Genomic DNA, 25,831 nt, shown 5'->3' with positions numbered 1-25,831 from the left:
GGAGAAAATATATGTATTCTTCATGAAATAATCTGTAGATATCTATATATATTTCTTTTTTAAATGAATTTCAATCACAATCATAAACATTCTCCAACTAATTCACTTAATTTAAAATCATTTAAATATTCTGAATTTAAATAAATACAGATTACATTGTATATAATATTCTCAATCGTGGAATTTTATTCATATAAATATCAAATCATTCCAATAAATAATATATTAATCAATAAAATTATAATTAATATGTGTATTTCACTACTGTTCGAAAAAACCTCTTTATAAATTAATTAATAAATATATTTAAAAATTCTTCAATACTTTACATTACTTTTAAGTAAATAATTCTTTTATATTTTTTCTTGATTCATCATTTTCTATATAGACTACAAAATATTATCATAAATAAAACAATTATTTTTCGAATTTGCGAAATACAGACATACAATCATCATAATATACAATACATATTATTTAATTTTTTTCCACATCTTTTTTCCTCATATTATTTACTATGAAATTCATTAGAAAATATCCTCGTGTGCCTTTTAAAATAATAAATTAAAAGCGCACCTGCAATCAGTAAAAATAAATTTAAATAAAACTAATACAAAGACCAAACACCAGGGTAAATATACCTTCATTTCATTCTCACAGCTCACATACACATACACATGTACATGTACACAAATATAATTCGCACACGTGTGAACAAGAACATTGCTATAGACATCTATTAATATCCTTTCATAAATGCTCGTATACCTTCTACATATCCTGCAAACCGGCTTCTCAACGAGTCAAATACAAAAATTCTGTGCACCGGAAAATAGTCAAAAAACAAAAAAGAGAACATCTATGCATGAGCGTGTTGATTCCATACACGCTTAACTTCTCTTCTTTTTGTATTATTTTCAATTCTTGTCATCTCTTCTTTTACGTTTATATTCGTTAGTAAATGTTATCTGGAGGGTTTCTGTAATCATTTGTACTGTGCTTATTTTATTCTCATTCTGTTCTTTTCTACCTATAAAAACTTTGTTACAAAAGCAATCACCGCCCCAGTGGCCTAATGGATAAGGCATCGGCCTCCTAAGCCGGGGATTGTGGGTTCGAGTCCCATCTGGGGTACAGACTTAACAATTTTTTTTTATGCAAAATTATGTTTTCAATTATTTTTTTATAAAAGTAAGTGCATAATTTAGTTTTTATTTTAATTTAAATTTAATTTAATATTTGAATTTTCTATAACTTTATATCATTTAAAATTTATTATTTTAATTTAATATTATTTTAATTTAAAATTATTTTAATTTAATATTATTTTAATTTAATATTATTTTAATTCAATATTATTTAATATTATTATTTATTATTTTAATTTAATATTAAATTTATTATTAATTCTAAATTTGTTATATTAATCTTAATTTTAGTTTAAATCTATTATTTTAATTTTTTTTGTATTTTCTATTACAATTTCATTTTAGATTAATTATATTAGTTTTATTTTAAGTTCATTATTTTAAGTTTATTATTTTAAGTTTATTATTTTAAGTTTATTATTTTAAGTTTATTATTTTAAGTTTATTATTTTAATTTTATATTAAATTTTTAATTTTAATTTTATATTAAATTTATAATTTTAATTTTATATTAAATTTATAATTTTAATTTTATATTAAGTTTATAATTTTAATTTTATATTAAATTTATAATTTTATATTAAATTTATAATCTTAATTTTATATTAAATTTATAATCTTAATTAATTCTATATTAAATTAATAATTTTAATTTTATATTAAATTTATAATTTTCATTTTATTTTAAATTCGTTACTATTGAATTTTTTATTTTAATCTTAATCTTAATTTAAATTTATTATTTTATTTTTAGTTTAAATTTATTTTAAAAATATTTTTACAATATTATTTCAAATTGATTTTAACTTTTTCTAATTATGTTTATTTGAAGTTTGTTTTTCTTATCATATTTATTTTGATTACATTTATTTAAATAACATTTATTTTTAATTTATTCAGATATAATTAATTTTCTTACATTAATTTTTGTTTTTTGTTCATTTATCTTATTTTTAACGATCTTATTCATTTTTATTTTATTTATTTTAATTTTATTTATTTGTAATCACTCGTTTTTGTTTTATTTATATTTAATCAATTAATTTAATTTATTTTTATTTCATTCATATTTTATTTTGATTTAAATTATATATATATATTTTTTATTCATATTTTTAATTTTTTTTTTTAAATAATTTTGTTATTTTTATTTTGAAAAATAATATTTTTATTTTTATTATTTTTATTATTTTTTTTATTTCATTTATCTAATTTATTTCAAATTTATTTAACATATTTTTGTTTCATTTATTTTTCATATCATTCATTTTTTTATATAAATTTCTTTTTTTTTTTTTGGAAAATTCATATATTTTTTTATTTTATTATTTTTATTTATTTTTATATCTTTTTATTTTTTATTTAATTAATTAATTTCAATTTTCATTGGGAATCTATAGGAATCGATTTGAATGTGAAAAGAAATTTGAATTTGAAAAGATATTTGAGTTTGTTAAAACGGCCATTAAAGTAAATAAAATGTTAATATAATATATAATTACAACAATTTTGATTGCTTTTTTCTTATTGAACCCAAGCCATTTAATAGCGTACTTTAGTTAATGTATATCGAGATATATCGAGGTAGTACTGTATTTCACGTGTGCGAAACAAGTTGTTACAATTCGTATTGTGTAATTCTATCTCATTACAAATGCTACCTTTGGCATTAAAATACTTTTAGTGAGTTTATAATTTCCATAGCAAATAGATTAATTAAAAAATTAATTAAAATTATCAAATGGAACATTTACTGCATTAATTTCTAATTATAGTATTGTTTATTAATTGATTTTAATTGACTGTTTAATGTAGCAAATCGACTCAAGAAATATTTAATATAGTTATTTAAAGAGAATAATTTTATACTGATAGTATTAAAATGAGATAAACAGGTGTTTATTTCAATTGCGTACTTAAATAAACCAGAAAGCTTTTACATTCAATACTATATATACGTATTATTCAAGGTGTTTCCTAAACATGTGATGGAAATGTCAAAAATAATTATTTTGAAGTAAAAACAAAAGCAAAATATCTTATAGGAAGGAAATAAGTGAGATTATTTTTAATTATATTCAGATATAGATTAGTTTGATTAAAATCTCTCTAAATCCACAGAAAAGATTACGTGAAAAAAACCTTCAGTTATAAACAATTAAATATTTAGACCAAATTCTCTTTATAGTAGTAGCATTTAGCTTCATTTATTATATATTAATATATAATATATTACAAAGAAGAATATAATATATAAAAATTAAAAACTGTTATAATTATATAAATAAAACTAACAGTTATGGAGATTGTATCGTCTGCCGGACTTCTATTTATATATATATATAAATTTGATCTCTATGCTAATAAAATACCTTTCTAAGTAGTTAAAATTAGGGTTTTGATAGTTTAGTTTATATGACAGCTATCGAATATAGTTTATGTATTTTAATCTTGTCCATATTACTTTTATGGTCCTGTAAAATGTTATATACATAGGTACATTTACAAACATATCAGTTGTCAATATTGACCAAGTATCTTTATATATTTAAAACCTAGAGGTTTAATTGTTCAAATTATACTATAGCTGTAATATATAGTCAATTTTTTTCAGACATTTCAAATGACAAATGTTCATAATTTACCCCCATTAAGTACATGGGCTCTAGTTTTAATATTGAGAGATTACTATCTATAAATAATAATACTATCTTATAGCGTCTCCAATATCTCTTCACTGTGTTACCAACTGTTCCTAAAACTTGATATACCTTTTCTATATTATGTGTGTATACAAAAAATATTATTAATTACTTTTTAATATTAACAAAGTAATTCAAATCGTCATGATGCTACTCTACAAAAAAAATCCGTTATCAAAATATATAATAAGCTTATCAGTACAGTATCTCTATTTCAGTTTACATTATTTTCACTTTTTGAATTTATGATTTATATAATTTATATGTAAAAAAAAAATAAAATTTTCAAAATGAAGCTGGATTTAGGCTGTGTAGAAAAATAAATGTATTTAATAACTAATTAATTCAGTTATATATTAAATAATACTCATAATATTAGAAAATGGTTTGCGATAAGATTTACAAACGATTTTACAAGTTTAATTAATATTTGATATTTTATTTGTTTAGAAAAACGAGACTATATTTAATGTATGTATAATATAAAATACACTGCTTATTATAAAAAAAAATTTACAAACGGTTTTGCGAGTTTAATCTACATTTGAAATTTTTGTTTGTTTTTAAAAACAATATATAATATAAAAAACATTTTACATACATGACATTTTTTTTTTGTTTATAAAAACAATATATAATATAAAATACACTGTTTTTTATACAAAAAAAATTTACAAACCGTTTTATAATTTATATATTTTGTTTTGTTTATAAAACAATATATAATATAAAATACACTGTTTTTTATAAAAAAAAAATTGACAAACGATTTTTCAAGTTTAATCGATATTTGAAAATTTATTTCTTTAGAAAAACAAGTCGAAATATCGAAGAAAAATAAAAATTATTGAAAAATCAAATTGTGAATTCTTAATTTTTGTTTTTTATTTTTAACAACAATAAAATAAAAAAAAGTTTTGACCAATTAGCCTATATAAAAATAAACACTTATGAAAAACAATATGTTTGTTTTTTATATTATTTTATATATATTAATACACTATATATATATATTATATTATATATATATTAATACACTATATATATATTATATTATTATATTATATATATATTAATACACTATATATATATTATATTATTATATTATATATATACTTTATATATATTTATACACTATATATATTTTACACTGCTATATAAAAAAGGTTTTGTTGACTTTTTCTTCCTAATTCTTTTTTTATATTTTATTTTTTTTTCATTATTTTTCTCTAAGTGTATCTACAATTGCACTTGCATGCCTACTGCCTACTCTGGGTACTGTAATATTTGCATTTGGCACAAAAGCGGGAATTTGCATAAGAATTATTAAATCGTTGAGGTTCTAGTAACGTAACCAAACAAAAAAAAATAAAAAAAATAAAAAAAGAATCTAAAGATACATACAGCGAAAAGGAAGAGAAGATAGTACACAGAAATGAAGATTGTCTGCGACAAAAAGAAAACTAAGTCAAATTACAAGACATACACGTTGAATTATGGAAGAAGACTGAAATTAAAAATATAAGTAGTAGACGAAAGACATATAAATTTATTTATATATATATATATATGTATATAAATATATGTCATGAAAACAGAAAGAAATATCTACAGAAAATGATACTCGTGCACTATTTTAAATTCTTAATAACTTTTTCTATCTATCTTTTTGATATTTTATTTTTATTCCGTGAAGACAATTTGATTTCTATTCTATGGTACGTTTCTTCTTAAACGCTTGAATTTGAGTTTAATATTATCTTTAGCAAATCAAGTTAACTCTGAGGTTAAGTAGTTAAATTATTTAAGCTTCATTTAAAGCTAGATACTCTTTAAAATTATTTTTTTTTGGTAATTTTGTGGCGTTAGTCATTAAAATGTATGCTTTTAAACGAAATTTCGATTTTAAAGTGTTTTAAATTATATGTTTACATAATTTGTTTTAAACGCTTTTGTTGCTAGGTGTTAAAGGTTTATTTTACTGAAAAAAAAAAATAAAAAAAAATCAATATAAAGTTAAGTTTTAACACTTTTTTGTTTGAATAATTTGCATATTGACCAATGGGAATGTGCTTATCTTGATGCATTTTAAAATAACAAATTGTAGAGTTAAGCAACACATTACGTTCAAAAAAAAATTTAAAAAAATATAAAAAAAATATATATATTATGTATAAACATTAAATTCTTTATTAAATTAATTTCGTCTTCATACCTTTAGTATTTAATTAAGTAATGAATTAATAGTATTGAAGTCCGAGATCTTACGATTACTAACTGGTTTAGTTTGCTCAAGCAGTCTATGTATAATTAATTTTTTATTCAATTTATAATTTAAATTTATATAAAATACACATATTTATTTTATTTTTAGTAAAATTTATTTTTATTGTATGAAGAAAATTGTTCTAACAAGAAATATACTTCGAAAAGAAAAAAAAATAGTGAGAAATTTCTAGCTCCAGAAATTTAATTTTCAATCGAGTAAACCATTGGACTGACCCAAGGATTTCAAATACTGCCAAATATCCATCAGCAGTGGTCTCTGAAAATAACTGCTTTTATAATTATCCGTACATAGTTTCTAGATTATAAATGGACTACTTCGATTTGGATGAGTGAAACGAAAAAGAAAAGAGTTGACAAGAATGATAAGATGATTATTAGATTATAAGATCAACAATTATGTATATTATATTATAATACTATATTAGTATAGTATTATATTATTATGTTAAAAATTAATTATAAAAATTACGTTTATATATTTTTAAATGAGCTAATTGGTCAAGTGTTTAAAATGTTGAAGTTATTATTGAAGAATATATTTTCTTGTCATCAATATTTCGATTATAGTCTATAGTCATCTTTAGGGTACGCTGGAGTAGTCGAAATATTAATAAAAATAAAATATATTATTTAATAATAATTGTAAGATCTGTATACCATTTAAACGATAGAATTAGTATATATTTAAAAAATAAATCTCACCGCCATTTAAACTTATTAGTTTTGTCATTCATTAGATCATAGATTTCTTCACTCACCTGAAATAAGAATAAATTATTATTATTATTACTATCATGATAAGTTTTACTTATTTATTTATTAGGTAGTTATGAATTATACTATTATATTATATATACAATACAATACAGTAAACACAATTATATTATTTATTAAATATAAGTCGATGAAAGTTTGCAATTAGTGGAACAAGAGCGAGACGTAAACTGTCAGAAGTTAGCGGAAGCATAAGTTAAACTGTCTGTCGTCTTCTGACAGCATTAAGGATGCAAACTACCATGGACTTGGTGCACAAAACTTATCAATTCACAATTAGTAACCTCGATGATACTGTTAACATTTTATTTGTATAAGTTTAAACTATTTTGAAAGATATTTTATGCTCAAAAAAAATCAAATATAGTTCGATACCAAAATACATAATTTTTTGGATAAACAAATTGAAGTCTGAATAAACCATTACATAATCAAAAATAATTCATCAAATGGTCAAAAGTAGACCATTAAATGGTCAAAAATTGGCAATTAAAACGTCAAAGATAGTAGTTAAAAATAGTTCTTCAAATGGTCAAAAAGAGACCAATAAATGATCAAAAATAGACAATTAAATGGTTAAAAAAGGTTTTTCAAATGGTCAAAAATTAGACCATATAACAGTCAAAAATAGACAATCTAATGGTCAAAAATAGACCATTAAATGGTCAAAAATAGACCATATAACAGTCAAAAACTGACAATCTAATGATCAAAAATAGACTATTCTTGCGATTATCTAATTTGGTGCTTTATGAATTCTTTCCGCCGTGTAAAAGTTTTAACAAGGACTATTACGGAGATTTGAGCACTATATTTTTCCAAACGATTTAACTTTATAGCTCACTGTTTCTAACGTATTTTAAATAACAAGTAATAATATTAAACTACTTTTTAGATTTTTTTTCAAAGTATGTAAATATGTACCAATAAGTATGTAGGTTTGAATGTACAAATATGATTATGTAGAATACATAAGTTGGGGTATGTACAATACATATATATCATTATTTGTACTTATTCCCAGAAATGAATTATTTTTGTTAATTTATATGATAAAAATTTTGCTAAAGAAGCGGTAATTGTACCACTAAGAGACTTTTACTGTTTGTAAGTTAAATATGAGAGCACATTTGAGTAAATCTTATCTTATATCGAAAAATATACACAAAAGAGTGTAATCATATATATGTGTATATAAATATAAATTGATATATGTATTTATATAATAATATAGATGAATGAATGAAATACTCCTACACTTGTTGTGGGGTTACAAAGCGCGTGCCTTTGAACTCGCATTTCCGTTCGTGTTTCCATTTTCATTGATTCATTTACTAATTCAGATCACTTGAACGGATTAATTGATGTTAATCAATGAAAGAAGAAGATGAACGGCATCGGGGCGACACTTTAATAAGTTGAACTTAATAAATTGCTGAAGATAATTAATTAATTTACTTAACACAGCAGAGCTAATGAGTTTATCACTTATTAAATTTTTTTTAAACCTAATAAATTTGTACACAATATCTGATAATATATTAGATACAAATGTATATATATATATATTGTAGTATATACTGTATGTAATAACATATAAATTTTATACAAGTCATCATTGTTACGATTTTTTTAAAATTTGTTTGGAATATTATATAAATTTTCAAGCTGACAATATTTGCTTGAAGCTAATAACAAAAATATACAAAATAATTTCTCTAAATCTTTAATTCTTTTAATTGAATAAAAAATTTTTCTCTGATGTTGATAAGGGCACATTACTTATCAATTCACATTTGTATATAATAAAAAAAAAATTAAATAAAAAATTATTTAATTTTTATAAAATATTTAAAACGCAATATTTAAAGCACTTTATAGAAGATAGAAGTGTTGGAGAGACGAAGTGGCACAGAAAGCCACTAGAATGGGCATATGTAATTAGCTCAGCACGTATTAAAGTTTATTTAGGATTTATCCATTAAAAAACACAAAAAACAAAAACAAAAAAGAAAACAAAACTATATCTTCAGGCAGACAAAATTTCGTATTTAATTGCGTGGTTTCTGTTCCAAAAGTATAGATAAGAGTTATTAAGCAAAAGCATTTAACAAGTTATTTATAGAAATTCATAGTAAAAAAAAACAAAAAAAGAAAACTGAACGAATTTATCTGTGATTAAAATGTATATAGTCTAAAGTGAGTGAAGAGTCTTTGTAAATGTTTTAATTAAGCAAAATTATTTACAAGCGAACAAATTCAAACAGAAAAGAACTAAATTTTTAGCCATGAATTATAACATAAAATTTGTAGCCGTACAAAATCAACAAATTGCTATTTGAATCGAGAGTTAATTGCAAAATGCGATGAAAAAGTTCAAACGAGTGGCAGATACGAGTTTACTTATGTATTGTAGTGGATAGATAGATACACAGAAATATAATGTACAGCTATACACTGCTGCTGACCTCCTGAAAAATCGTTCAGATACTCTACTGTGTTATGCTGCGCTGTGCTGTGCTGTGTTTTACAGTGCAGTTCTGTACTGTACTGTGCTGTGCTGTGCTGTGCAAGTACAGAGATACAGACAGACAAGACAAGTCATTTCAGCAGCAGTAAAAGAGGGGCGCAATTTAACCTAACTGCGGCTAACTTCTACTAGTGCAGTTTTGCTTCTGGCTCTATCTGCACTTTTCCATTCGGTTGAGGTATTTTTCGTTTATTTTTTATAGATAGTTTCTTTTTTGTGTTAATGCTAATGCATTTACAACTGTGAAATTGCAAAAGTATCTTTAAAATAAACTGAAGCACAAATTTAATACTTTTTCAATGCAATCAAATAAATTTTGCTACGGTTGTCTATAACAACCTATTTGTTGCTAGTTGCAATAAAATGTAAAGGAAACATCGATGACTGCAAATGCAACTGCAACAACATTATTAGATATCGTATCTATAGATGTGTGTAAATAACAATAGCGATTCAAAGAATTTCGCAAAACGGTCTGAAATTTGAGTTAAAAGACTATAAAAATGATCGTTTTTAATATTATTTAAAAATAATTTACTTGTGAGTAATTCTTGTGAAATGTATGTAGTAACATACGACGTTACATTTGTAATTTTTTTTTTTTTAAATATAATATCAAATAAAAATCGAATATAAGAAAAGAGGTCATATGAATCAGTTACTCGTATATTCTTTTTTATTATTACCTAAAACACATTTATTTATAAACAATTGATTTACAATTAACAAATTGTTAAATATATGTAACTTATATTAGCATCAGTCATCAAAGATTCTAATTATGAGAAAAATAGTTCTTTTATTTGCTTTAAAAAAAAAATCTATATATCAAATTGTTAAATATATGTAACCTATCAGTCATCAAAGATTCTAATTATGAGCAAAATAATTCTCTTATATGCTTTAATAAAAAATCTATATATCAAATTATTCACAAAATATTAGTAAATTATTCAAAAAAAAAAACAAAAATTAGTTCCACAACAGTATCCAAAACTCAAAGATATCAACTATTATAAAACCATTTTCTTATATGCTTTAAACAAAATGCGAAGAAATTCAAGAAATTTATTGAAAAAACAAAAAATCGAAAATTAGTTCCATAACAGTATCCATAACTCAAAGATTTCAACTATCAGAAAATTATTTTCTTTTATGCTATAAAAAGAATCTATTTGATATATAGTAGATTTAATATAGATTTGATTACAAAGTTACAGAAATTTATTCAGAAAATATATGATAGCACTGTTCTTGATCAAAAACTGGGAAATTCAAACCACAAGAACATTTTATTCTATATGCTTTAAACAAAATCTATATACCACTTCGATCAGAGAGTATCAGAAATTTATCCAAAATTGTTAGTTGCAAAGTGTTCTCCATTGAGTTTACTCCATCAACACACTTACCCCAAAATTGAAACATTTTTTATAAAAGAAATTTTGCCCAAGAAATTAAATATAACAGTTTCTTTTTAATAGTCAAAATTGTTCGCTTCAAAGTACTCTCCATTGAGAGTACTCCATCAATGCGCCTACCCCAGCACTTAATCCAATTCTCGAAACATTTTTTATACGAGAATTTTTCTGTAGTGATTAACACTATCTTCAATTTTTTTAGTATCTCTTCTCAGCTGCTAGAACGCGTACTAGAGAGTACTTTCTTCGGTCATTCAAATAGAAAGAAATACCAGTTAGCTAAATCAGAGAATTCTCTAACTGTTTGATGGTGTTCATACTGTTCTGGATTACAAACTGAAAAATTCCAACTACCACAAGATTTTTCATACATATTCGACAAGTGTAATATACATACCAACCTGATCAAAACATTTCAGGAACTTATTTAAAAAGGAATGTTTTCAGACACTTTAGTGAAGTTTCTTCTATTTATCGGTTTATCTTAAAATAGATATATTAAGCCAATTCGTACTAAAAATTTCACTTACATTTGCTTAGCTTTAATTGTCAACACAAATGATCAATCTCAACAAAGACTATCTGGTCGAATGTTTATTAAATAACACATAGTCATGTAAAAAGTTTTACTATATTTTGTAGTAATGTTATGCCGACAGTCAAATCTCATTCATCAATTTTGAAGCGTTAGTATTATTTTGAAAGTTTTCGATTGTACCTAAATTGAATAGATAATATTTTTTGTGTGGATATGTTTATACTTATAGTAAGTTCATTTATTATAGAACAATACTATTTTGACTAATATTATGGAGCATAAAAAGACTCGTTACTGCTATACTCGTTAAGTTAAAGCTTTAAGTTCAAGTGAAGCATATCTTACTATCAATATTAATTTGGATAATTTTAAATTTAATGTTACCATTAATTTGCATAATATAATCTTAAGTTAATTTATAACAATTTACTAAACTGTCAAGCAAAATAGAAAATAAAACAACAAACAAATTATATACGGACTATAAACCAACTAAATAAAAATTTGAATATTTCCTAGTAACACTGATGATGAGTACTTGGCAATACTCGACACAGCGTTGTATGGTCAGCTAAATTTCAATAAATTAATTAAAAAATTTTCTAGTTGTTTCTTGATTACTGTTCGAACCCTTCTAGTTTATTTTCGTTATAAGAAAAGTCACAATCGACAAAACAATTAACATCTAAAAAATAGAAAATAATTGTCAAAGTTATCATTTTAAAGGTATTGCGCTTCAAAATCAAGTAAAGAGAAAAACAGCAAATACTTTTTGACCAACTCATTATATGCATTTGTAAAACAAAGTTGTCATTAAAATAATTTTCTAAATTAAATCTTAAGTTAGTTAATTCAAAAAAACATCGAATACTTTTTGCCCAAGCCATCCATTATATTTACATGTACATCTAACTTATCATTAAAATAATGTATAAGATGTTACCATTAAGTTAGTTCAAACAAAATTAACGTTTGTAGGTATATGTATGATTTAACAAATGATACAATTTTAAATGTGTACCATATATCGATATCGATAATTAATTGTCAATTATTCGTAATATCTAAAACCTTTAATGTCATATATAAAAATAACTATAACTATATTTACATTTCGTTAGTAAATTTCTGCAGCAATGATAACATAGATTTCCCCATTCCGTCTAAACCAAACGTTAATAATAAAATGCGTAATCTCATCAAACTGAACGCTATTAAAACACCATAGGTGCAGATACATATCGCATCCAACAGATAAAACTAAATGCAACGATTACCCAGCGGGAAATTACGAGACTTAACAGTTCACATGTGCTGCCATTGTGCTTAGTAAAGAAGAGTTGCATTGCATTTGAGTTCTCAAAAAACGGTGGAAAAGTTTTTACTTCTATTCTGAGCTGTGAAATTTTTGAAATTTTTCATCTCTCGCATATGTGGAGGTAAGCAAATTTTCGTTGGGTTCGTAGATACGAGCCCAAGCACAGATGCATCTGTTGTGTTTCTCTACTCCATTTGCGTTCGCTGCTTGTGAGTTATTTGTGTGTGCGTACGCAGTGCAACGACCTGTGAAAATATCTGAAATCGTGACGCAGTCGAAGGGATGTGTTTTGTATTCTGTTAATATGAATCTCAGTACGAATCGAGTGAGAGAGATTAACAGAAATGTTAGTTTTAACTGAGTGAGAGTGTGGAAAGTGTTCCCGAATGTGTGTGTGTGGCTTTGCATTTTGACATTAAAATGCAACTGAAACATATTTCGTTGAAATTTTTTTTTTGTTTTTTTGATTTTTGTTTTGGGTATCGTCTGTTGTCGTCGTCTGTCGGCGGCTGTGCATTTGCTTTTATTTACATTTTGTATCTGTAATGTTTCTATTTTTCTTGGAATTGTTGTTTTTATTATTGTTTCTGTGCCGACTTTATGATGCCAATGCAAGTGTTTAGACTGCAACACAAACACACAACAATAACAAACAGGTTGGCTATCAAATTGTCCCCACTAAGTAGATAATTATTAGGATTACTCCACTTATCACTGATATTTATGTACGCATGGACCAGACATAATTTTTTTTTTTTTTGAATTGATATAATTTGTTCATTTTTGAATTAAATTACTTATTGTAGTGTTTAAAAATATTTCCAATTCATGGCTTAACATATTTTAAGTATTAAAGAATGAATAATTAACATTATACCAATAATATTTACAATCATAATTCGTAATAAACTGATAATTCTTTTTGACATGATTCTTGTTTCTAAGGGCCTCCAATTTGACAACGTATTTGATGAATGTCACATAATGATTATATTAGGTGACTTTCTGCACTATATGCCTATAAAGTTAAGTACTCGAGACATTGAAGATCAAAGTTTGGCACTTTTTATATTATTTATACTAACAATATACACAACTCCTCCAACGCTAACTGGTACATGTAATTTTTATATTGATAACACAAACAACTAATAACATGTGGTTTCGATGTAGAAAGTTTTTGCTTTAAACTTTAATAACTGGAGAACTCAGGCCCTATGCTCCACTTAAAGAGAAGGACAACAGTAAATAAGTAAGTAACTGAAGCACTAAGATATATTGTTTTATTGAAAAAAGTTGCTCAGAATGACTTTAATGTATTCTTAAATACGGACGTAATCGATTAAATACAAAAATAAGAATCGTGGCACATAATTAAAAGAAATGACTTTACAAAATTGAGATTCCATTATAGTATACACAGGGGCATTTAAACTAAATAGCACTTATAGATATTAATAGTAAGGTTAACATTTATTGTCAAGCCCCAGAGTCAGCTACTTAAATCTATACTAACTTATACCAGTTTGCATTATATGTATATTACATATAAGATTATCTAAAATAATAGATAATAATAGATATTTATAATAAAGTCACTAATTATTACTAATTCCTGGAGGTATCTTGTTAGATCCTCATTGACTAGTACCAGTTTCCATTAAGATATATGTAGGACTATCTTAATAGAATAGCACTTATAAATATTAATAGTAAGGTTAACATTTTTGCCAATCTCGAGAGTCATCTATTTAAATCTTTACTAGTTTGTACGAGACCAACTTCTATAATGTTATATACAGGTGTTGTAAAACAAACAGCACTTATGGATATTTATAATAGGAGATAGCTTATTCGATCTTTATTAGTTTCTATCAGCTTCCATTATTTTATATACAGGGCATTCTAAAATAAACAGTACTTATAGATATATATAATGAGGTTATCATAATTACGTTACATATAGTGAATTAGTTCTTTCCCTAATGTATTGTAATGATTGCCTGACATTTGGACTTACAGAAGCGGAGTTATTGCGTCTGCAATAACAATAACTTTTTAGTACCCTTCTAAAAATGAACACCGATCCAAAAAGATTTTATTTTATATTTGATAAAACTTTCACATAAACGTTTAAATTAATGAACCATTGTTCATTGTTTTTAAGCTATAAGTCAAACCCAACAGTTTGACGACCTTGTATATTTTGCAATGTGGATGTGAATCATAACAAATGGGTTAATATAGTCGGCACTAGTGTATGGAGAGAAAATCATTGAATAATTTAAGTGATAATACTTTTAATAGCATTTCATTTCTCTGGAATTAAGCTAACTAAAAATGGTGAACATAAAATCAGTACTAACACATACAATAATAGAAATTACGTATAATATTTTTACATATTATTTAGTTACATTATGAAAATCATAAAAACAATTATTTCTATTATGAATACACAAATACGTATCGCATTTTAAACATTTATAATTTGTTAATCTGGCACAGTAGGGTGCTTTACATATCTTCCGTTCATTTTCGAAAATAGGCCAATGATCAATCTTATCCAAACGCATATCCTTCGATGGACCGCTTGAATTAAAATCTGGTCTTTTTGAAGTACTTGTACGATTCGCTTTATCATATGATGTGGATAATTCGTTGTTCGAACTTTTTGATACGGTTAAACAATAAGCAATCTCCGCCCTAAAATCGTGGAGAGCACAAGTTTGGCGGAACTTTTTTTTAATACATTTTTCATACATTATCCACGAAGTTGAAGTTACAAGATCCAGTAGATGATAAAATATTCTTGCATACCATTTATTGGTTTTGACTCTAATTTTTGATTTATCCAAGTATTCCATTGGTTTATAACTTTTCTGAAGTTGATCATCATTACATAGATCCAGTCCACGAGAAATACGACGAAATTTATTATTTACGAAAGTTAAAACTGGACGAATTTTATGCAACCAATCGTAATTGGCATCAGTTATTGTAAGTTTTTGGTCATCATTGAAATAAAGATAGCGCTTTATAGCATCGTATCTAGATTTCCTCATGCTACTAGCAACTGGTGTAAAAGTCATATTTTTACTCCAATATGAGCGCATCGTAGGCAACTGAACAACTGAAGTATATATTGTTATACCAATAAATGTTTCAATTTCATCATTGGTAACTTGTGGAAATGGCATATTATAGTGTTGAGATCCAAATATATTTGTATGATAAACAATATGAGATATAATTTCATCATTAAAAAAATATTTAAAAAATTGAATCGATGTGTTCAACGCCTGTATATCAGGAGGAAAGTCATATATCTGGAATGCGAAAAAACGCTCATCAAGCGTTGGATTTATTTTCTGCTTAGCTATGTCATTTGTATTATCCACGCTATAGTCTATGGGGCCACTGCAAGTTTCAAATGAATTAGAAGGACTTCCATTTGGATAAATATTGTTCACTCCATTTCTATTATCAATTTGTACAACATCTATAATGTCTTCAGTGTCAGTGTCACTGTCTCTGAAATTATCAGAAACTATTCTAGGTCTTTTGTTTGGAATATTGTAACTACAACACTTGTCTCCGTTCATATCATCATCAGACATTTCCATATCGTATTTACTAACTAAATAACGATTAAAAAATTTTTAGATTTTTGCAATGCTATTTTTATTGCTGTGATCCAGATACGAGCAGTTCTGGTTAATTACGGAGATTTTAAAAAAGGCAATGTGACTTTTTAACCGTTCCACGCAAACTCAATTTTTATATAGTGAAATTGTAGTGAAAGTGTATAATTATTATAATAGAGGCTCCATACTTAATAAATTGTTAAATGACTGGTCGTGATTAATAATATAAAGTACAAAAATTAGAAAATAAATTAATTTAATGTTAACAAAAATATCACTACATAAAAGACAGCAATAAATAAAATTGCGCCTTTTTCTCTGTTCTTTTGTTTCCAGTGTTTTACCACTCAAACATCTGACAGAGATAGCAATAAAAAATCAGTAACAAAACTGAATAAATTTAGGTAAAAGGGTGCGGTGTAAAAGTGCATACAATATAATATACATATATGTTGTTAACGGAGAGAGCTTAAACTTACTTAACAGCTTAAAGCTCCAGATTCAAGTTCAATAAAAGCAATAATGATCAAAATAAATCAGCGTTGCCAATTTCCAATGAATCGGCTATTAGAATAATATGCAAATAAAAGAACATGCTTTAAAATAGTATATGGATCTGGATATACGAATGAATGATATAATGAAAGTCAAGGCCTTTCGTTATTTCAAAGACATTTCATATGCAACATTGGTTATTTAGAGAGAACATTTTTGATATACTTATTATTCATAAGTATTTGATTATTTCTTATATAAAGGGCTTGTTATATTAGGTGTTTAGTAAACCAAGAGAAGTACGCTGTATATATTTTTGTACTTAAAACTGACCTTAAATATAATTGAATTGTAACCGCTTTCGGTTACAACGATCCTGATACTTAAGTGGAAACAAAATAAATGAATATATTACAATATTTGTGAAATCTCCATTTAAAATTATTTTGATTCTACTTCAATATATAAGTAACCCCCTCAACTAGTAATCCAGGTTAATTACTTTTTAAGGATATAAAAAGTATATAGAACAGGAACCCATACAGAGTATATGAGTATTGCTTTTAAGAGTTATTAAAGATATAAAAATTTAGGAGAAAAAGCAAACATCATATATTTGGTTATCAGAAGAAGTTTTTAGGAAAGAACTTTTCACAGTTTAGAAAATATTTGTTAAAATATATAAAACTCACCTTACAAAACTGGTAACTTACTCTCAGATAAACCTTATAGGTCTTATAGGGAAAAATATGAGACCACAAAAAAGGTATTAGGAGTTTTGTCTTACAAAACTAGCAACTTACGAGTACTCTAATGAAACTTTTAGCTCTTATAGGGAAGCGGATGAGACAAAACAGGTATTAGGAGTTTGACTGACTTTGATGCATAAACGAAAAAAGTATCAAGACGAGCATCTCATAACGAATAAATAAATTGAGCCGGCAATGTAGACTCAATACTACAATTTATAGAGAAAATTGGAGAAATACTCTATGAGTATGATGGGGGTACATTAAATCTGTCATTGGCAGAGAAAACTGCTCCAATATAATAATAATAATAAGCCCAACATAATAATAACAATAATAATAATAATAATAATAATAATAAAAAACGCAACAAGATATCTCTACTGTTATATTTGGAGATTTCTTGCTAATTTTAATGTTTCTTGCTAATGTTTGCTGATTATATACGGAGAAAGGGTACCAGTTATTGTCACAAGTTAACCATTTGTTGATTCCAACTGTTGAGATTTCATAATCATGTAGTGTCTGATTAGAATTTATTCATTCTTTACAGTATCTCCATTTGTTGATTCTAACTGTTGAGATTTCATAATCATGTAGTCTCCTACTAGAATTTATTCATTCTTTACAATATCTTTGATCTCATACGCTTACACATAACAGTGTAAATTGTATATGTATCATTTTTTACCATCATTTACATAATTTTAATAATCTATTTAAATTCTTCGATTAATATTTATTATACATTAATCATTTATATGTTGCATTATTACTAAATAACAAATTTCTCTTTCTCTAGAACATACGAGTGAGTATACGCACCAGTCCTAACGACTGAAAAATCTCTTGCATTGTTCACTTTTACAATTTTTTTTTGTGATGTGATTCTTCAATCAGAATCCGCTGAAGTTTATTCAAATATTTCAAAACGATTTCCAAAAATTTGATTTGTTGATAAGTAACATGACTAATTTGTTATTAATAGCGTACAATTAATACCGCAGCAAAAGATGCCACACAAAATCTTCTACTACACATCGACCAAGAATCGATTCTTTGAATTTCATTAAAAAAAAATATATTAATTGTTCCGTTAGTGATCTAAGAAGAAAGATTCTGGTATCTTTGAAATTGTCATTTTCCTTCGCGTGCAGAGCAAAGATTTCAATTGAATTCATTTCTCGAATGAAATGATTAATTCCTTTATGTACGTTGCAGCGCATGATTGATTAATCTTTCCTGACATTTTTACCTCAAAGGTACAGCAGCCAAAGAAGAAATTTGTATTCTTACATTACAAATATAAATAATTTATATTTTCGTGTATTTATAACGAACAAAAAGAATAAAAGATATTGTAAAGACCAAAATTTTAAGTAAAATTTGTACCTTAGAACATGTTTAAATTGAAGTTAAGCGGTTTTGTAAACCGATATGTTGCATATCGATTGCTCGAGTAGTGAACATTTATACGTGGCTAATGACGGTTGCATTTAACGGGTGTAGCAGTACGTTGCATTGACAATAAGAATTTTATACTGAAGGTAAAATAGATAATCTCTATCTACCTATCTCTATCTAACTAACCATCTGGTTGAATAACTTTACGAGTTATTTTATGTGAATACCTACCGTGAGGGCTTGACACCATGGTGCTCTTAACACATGTATTAAGATAATGCGCGAATGAACGTCTCATTCGGTACAAATTAAAACTACACGTTTGGTGGGACAAGCTATTTAACACCTTTCCTTTTCCTCTTTACAAATTCACATCGAATGCAAATATACAGTCATTCTATCCACATATATTTTAGTTTTAACCACAGCTACAACGACACTATAAGACTCTAACCTCTAATGATCAGAACAGCCGCAACTACGAACCCTGGACATCAGGTACCAGATTTACAACTCCAGTCTGGTTACGCAAGTGAAACTCTCTTTCTACCAGCGATACTCCAAACATTACAGGGTAGTGTCTAATGAGTTTTAATTACCTCTTAGGACAAGCCTGCCTAATTTCGGGATTATTCTAATCTTTATGCCGTAGCGACAACAGGTTGGAAACCTTAAAGACAGTTAATAAAAGGCAGACAGTACAAACAGTTGATTCCAAAGTAAAGCTTTTGAGATATCCGGGGCAGAGACGAACAAAGAAGATAGTTTAGTTTCTTTGCAGTTTTAACAATTTTTATAACAATTATTAAAATCGAAAACAAATAATTAATATTGTTAATATTAGAATGAATAATTTAAATTAAGTGACTTATTCTACCTTTTCGAAGACTCCCTAAATCGAAAATGGATATAGATTAATATTGTTGATAAATCTTACAGTATGTTATAATTTTCAACAAGTTCATAAACGACGTTTAATCTCATGAAAGCTTAATAAGATTACATAATTTGATTCTGACACTTTTAGATAGAGGATAGAAAAGATTAGTTATTGTTTCATAGAACTAGAAAGCGACAACATTGTTCAGTTATATATTTGACAGATTCTACGATCTAATTTACATACGTACATGTGAAATCCATTTCAAATCCATGCATTTTTAAGATACTGTCTGATTTTTACATCAATATTGCTAAAGTAAGGCCAAGAAAAATACAAAGATATGATTTATTGTAGAAATCACTTGAACCAAATTAATATGGAAAATTAAAGATCCATCGCATCAGATTAGCAAAAATTAAACGCATTTGTTACGGATGTACTGGTCTTCTAAGGATTGTTATACTATATTGTAAGGTTTCTCTGCATTCAGGACTATAATCAAACGTATAAAAATAACATCGATTTCTTCAATATTCGAATCAGCCTAACCATTAGTCGAATTAGCTTACTCATTGACGTTTATATTTAATCCTTAAATATAATTTACGGAAATTATCCAGGTATATAATGTTTCATTGTGTACATTAGTTGCCCTATTAAATCGAATTCATATCGATTACGAGATGAACCCCTTCACTTAAGTTATGGATGAAGTCAGTGTCCAACCAAGTTTAAATACATAAATTAAAATAAACAAAAAATATAAAAAAAATATGAACTAAAATTCTATTAGAAACTCTAAATTAAAATATACGTAAAACAGCATATTATTATTTCAACTACGAGTATATGATTGACCCTGTTACAGCAAGATAAAGTTACTGCAGATTTTTTTACAGAACTATTATGAAACTTTATGCCTTAATTTTTTCTATTTTTTAATTAATAGTTCTATTACTTAAAACGAACGTGTATTAATAGCGTTTCTTTAATTTCATAAGACAACATGTATATATAACATGTATATAGTAGCTAAATTCATAGACTTCGTTTTAGCGGATGTATATATATAACGTATAAAACATGTATGAACAGTTAACAATTTAAATTTGCTAAGATACATTTCAACTTAGATAAGATTGATATTGAATGAATAATAATTTTATACTTTTATGTTGACACAAAGATGAGAATTCTGAAAGCTTGCATAAATTTTGTCGTTCAAACTGGATTTCAAACCTGGTGCGGTTTGTGCTTAACGGAAGCTGAATAAGCGAAATAATGTGAAGGATCCTACTTATGTATCTAAGGTAATATTACTGGAAAAAATATTAGAAAAGAATAGTTGATTTAGGCAAAGACAAGGAACACTTCATACATATATGGTAAGTACTTCAAAAAGGCAGCTCTGCAGCAAGGTTGTTAACGCACAGAGCAGTATTAATTAAGGTGTGGTTCAGACAGTCGGAATTATTTTAGCTTTTATTATTGTCTAATACTATTTTTAGGCACTAGCAAAAGTATTATTAGGAATAACTTCGTTTAAAATTTTTAATTAACTACTTTATAATAAGTTTTATATATAACAAAACGGGTTATAATAAAGCATATAGCAAGTTTGGTTAAACTTAACCGAACAAAAAATATAAAATCTAAAATTAAAAATTAAATTATTTAATAAAATTTTTCCTTTAATCTAAAGCATCTCTTACGGCTTTAGGGTATCACATTTATATTATAATTTTTACGATATGCCAATAGGCCTTATAGTATTCCTAGCATCATCGCTACAACTAAAGAATTGTTTTGTGAAGTAACTGTCCCTATAATTTTAAGTATTGGGCAGTATTTCTTGAAATGGAAAATATTTTTCTTTTTAATCTTATTATTATTATTATTTCTATTTTTTGACTTAAATTTCAAGTACCTATATAGATACGAAAGGTATCTAAAGGCATTTTTTGACAATTCAAATAATGCAGGTTATAATGTAAATTACTTTTATCTTAAACAGTTAAATACAATATAAGAAAAAGAAATAATTTAAAGATTTTCTAACTATAGTTGATCGTTCTTATAGAGGAAGAAATGTAGTGATCTTATTAAGATCCCTCGAAATGACTGCTAATCAGACAAAATTATTATGGAACGCAATGAGATAGCTGACCCGGCTACATCCCCTCAAAGTATAGGGATTAGAATATGGCATGCCTATCGCAATAGATAACTAAAGTTTATAAGGTACCAGACTATAATATTTTTAAGTATAAATGGTAGCAAATGAATTTTTACTTGCGTCATCCTACCAAAAGTAAAATCTGGTACCACGGAATACAAGTACTTAATAATTCGAATGGGTTGGAAGGCAGGGACGTGGTAGCTGTGGGTACCATCCAAATTTATGAAGGAAAACTGTTAGCATTATGCTTTCACTTAATGTGGAGTTCCATCAATCTGAATGTTCTTAGACAAAGTACAGAAAAGGTTCAAATAGATCTCGCTTCGCAATAAGGAAAAAGCTGCATATTCTCATGCATAAATTCAATTAGTACTAGCGATATTCTTTCCAACGAAACATCGACATGCAAAAAACAGAGGTTGAAATAGGCTTCGCTTCTCAACAAGGAAGAAGTTATATTCAAGCATAAAATTTCAATTTGTACCGACGAAATTCTCTCCAATGAAGCGTTTATTGTCGCTTTTCTTTTTGTATGTATGTTTAGAGCACTCTCGTGTTAAGTCCTTAACGACACGTAACTATGTAAAACAACCGGGACTTTAGACTCGCATATAACTCTTTAAATTACATCTCTAACTAGTATGAAATAAGAATATCTTGGGTCCAATTATTTTAACCTCGTGACAACCCATTTGTCAAGTACTGAACACACTCACACGACAAATATAAGTCGATATAGCCATTTATAGTATTATATATATTTTTTTTGTACCTATGTTATATTTTTAATATAATTCTATTTACTACATCACTGACTGATATGGCTAAGTACTCAGAGGTGTATTCATAGTATTTTGGTGCGAAGCACCAAACATAACATAACATAACTATGTGTTATTGAAGTATCAGCTAACCCAAAATTAAATTATTTTTAATTTAAATTCAATTTCAATTCAAATTTATGTGCCTAATCTATAACTACAAAATGTATTGAAATGAAATCAAATGATGAAATTAAATGACTACAATCAAATTTTTGATATTTTAATTGGAATTCTACAAAATTAATTTCAAAATTTTATTGTAAGATATACGGCTCATACAAACTATTTTTAATTACTTTTTAAATACATTCTAATTCAAATTAATTTTATATTTAAATTGTTATAATTACCAATACTCAATTTAATGTTATAAATAAGCTTAAATAAATTTATTTTAAATATTTTCTTAATTCGTAATTAATATCTATCTGCTATCAATATTATTTGACTACAAACCGCATCAAATGATGATTTTAATTGTAAATAATATTTCGTACAGATTTCTAATTAACCTAATTAAGTATTAGACGAGAGATGATGTTTTACTTTCAAATTGAGTTGTAGTTGCATTTTAAAAGTGAAAGTGTAACAATTGTTATATGAATCTCTAGAAACACTTCACACAATTAAATAATCAAACTAATGTACTGCCACATAACTACAAGATACATTTTTTGAGACAACATGATATGAATTTGATGAAGATTTCAAATTTAACCAAAAACGAAAATTGTAGATAAAACTAAAACGGTTTAAGTGAAAAAAAAAGAGTTCAAACCGAACCGGTTCCAAACTAAAATGGCAAATACACAACATATACAACATATGTATTTTCTGTTTTGCTCTCAAAGATACTCGTACTCAGAAAATGTATCTGGTACTTTTTGGTAGCCGATTACGGTGTGCCATACAAAGTATTGGCAACTTGCGAAGGGAAGTTAAAATTATTAAAATTTTTATTGAACTTTTAAGAAGAAAAAAATTGATTTTGCTAACAAAACTAAAACATTCCCACGCTGGATTAATTAAAAATGCAGTCAAGTCAATAGCAGCTACAACAATTACAACAAAACTAATTTAATTAGCATAACATATTGAAAGCAACCCATAAGATACAGTGGATCACGTAGCTAATGTAGCATTAAAAATGTTAACACGTATGTACATACAAGTTGTTTTTTTTGGGCACAAGACTATGAAATTTCAATTAGTCATATATCTTACAAGAGTTTTTTTATATATGGAAATTACATATAAATTTTTTATATTTTTAATTATTATTATTTTTAATAAAAACCAAAAAAAAACAAAATCGCAGATAATAATTATATTTTATAAGCATTAGAATTTATTTTTCTGTTTGTGTACCGTAACTTACCGCGCCCACTGTTTTATTTCACATTAGTTTGTATCTTTATTTATTCTTTAAGATTAACTCGTTTAGTTGAGTTTGAGTTTATGAGGTATTTGCACCGTACCAACAAATGTGGTTGGATAAGCTGGGGTGGTGGTACGAAGGTAGGTAAGATACATTGAATACAGTAAAAACTGGTAAATAAGGATAAGAATAAGATGTAGTCAATCAAGCATAAGTACAAGTAATTAACAAAATTGTCTGAGAGTGATTCAGAAGTGTATAAATACATTACGGTAAATTTAAATAATAATAGCTTTTTATAAAAGAGTATATAAAATTAAAATACTAAATATGCACGTAAAGATTCTTAGTATATTTTTTTTAAAAACAAAATAAATCAAAATATACTCCGAAAATGTTTCTTACACATAAACACCTAATTGATGATTCGAATTGTACAAAGTATAAAATCTTAACAAAAATAATATAAGAATAATATATAATATATATAATAAGAATATATAATATATAGAATAATAATATATAATACATGCATATAATAGTAACATATAATACACTTAATAATAATAATAACATCTCTGTGCAAATATGAGCACCTGTGGACTCCCGCAAAACCTCGTTGATACTATGCAGAAGTCAGTTAGATCGATATCTGTCATATCACCAGAAGTTTCGTTACCTAAATTCTCATATACAATATACTAAGGCTTCCAAAATGTATTTTTATACCCATTACGGAGAAATAAATTAATAATAATAATAACAATAATATATAATAATAATACATAACTTCACATAGTTGGGTGCAACTTAATGGAATGATAACGATACAACAAGTGCAATAGCACAACAAATTGAAGCCACTAGGAGAGTATATTTATCTATAGATTGGTTTGGTAATATATAATAATCGGCAGATACTTTTTCGGCTTACATTAATAGCAATTATTTGTCGTTTTAATACGCAATCCATCCAGTTTAATTTTTGTAGCTCGATAGATCATTTATTCTAACTGCAATGCAATCTGACAAACTGTCCAAAATGTAATGCAGAAAAATTCGTCTAGTGGTTAAAGCTGGACAGACCCAGAGAAAGTATATAATTGTCTCTAAATTGCCTCTCTTTTTCATCCAAGCTTTCGAAACTTCCATAATTGGTAAAAACTATGCGGACTGATGCCGAGATTATACAAAAAAAAGGGATCTTGCTATTTATTATTATTAACTGGGACGATGGTACACCTTAGACAATAGTACACACAAATAGAATTTGCAATCTTCAAATTCTATTGCGTTATTGCTGGAGAGAGTTTTTTAAATTAAATTATTATCTACAAGAGTTTAAAAATACCATACGCTAATATGATTTCGATGCAATGACACTAACAAAAGTTGATAAAAACTGTTGCTAAGATTTGAAAAAAAAAACATACTTTACAAAACTAAATGATACTCTTAGTCCAATTCTAGCTGAAAATCTAGATTACAGGATTTGATAATTTTAAGAAAATGAGAATATGACAAACAGTAAAATGGGTTCAGTTTTACGGAT

General features: G+C 26.0%; 1 protein-coding gene and 1 non-coding gene across 2 annotated transcripts in view; both read left to right on the top strand.

The window, feature by feature from the left end:
* Positions 1-25,831, top strand: part of LOC119674309 (neurogenic protein mastermind-like) — a 596,927-nt gene that overhangs the window by 205,604 nt on the left and 365,492 nt on the right. The window lies entirely within an intron of this gene.
* Trnar-ccu lies at positions 1,062-1,134 on the top strand. Its single transcript has one exon. It is a non-coding gene; the product is annotated as a tRNA-Arg (tRNA).

This window comes from Teleopsis dalmanni, chromosome 2, assembly GCF_002237135.1.
Source record: "Teleopsis dalmanni isolate 2A chromosome 2, ASM223713v2, whole genome shotgun sequence".
Lineage (NCBI taxonomy): Eukaryota > Metazoa > Arthropoda > Insecta > Diptera > Diopsidae > Teleopsis > Teleopsis dalmanni.
Note: the sequence above shows the minus strand (reverse complement) of the source record. Positions and strands in the feature narration are given on the sequence as shown.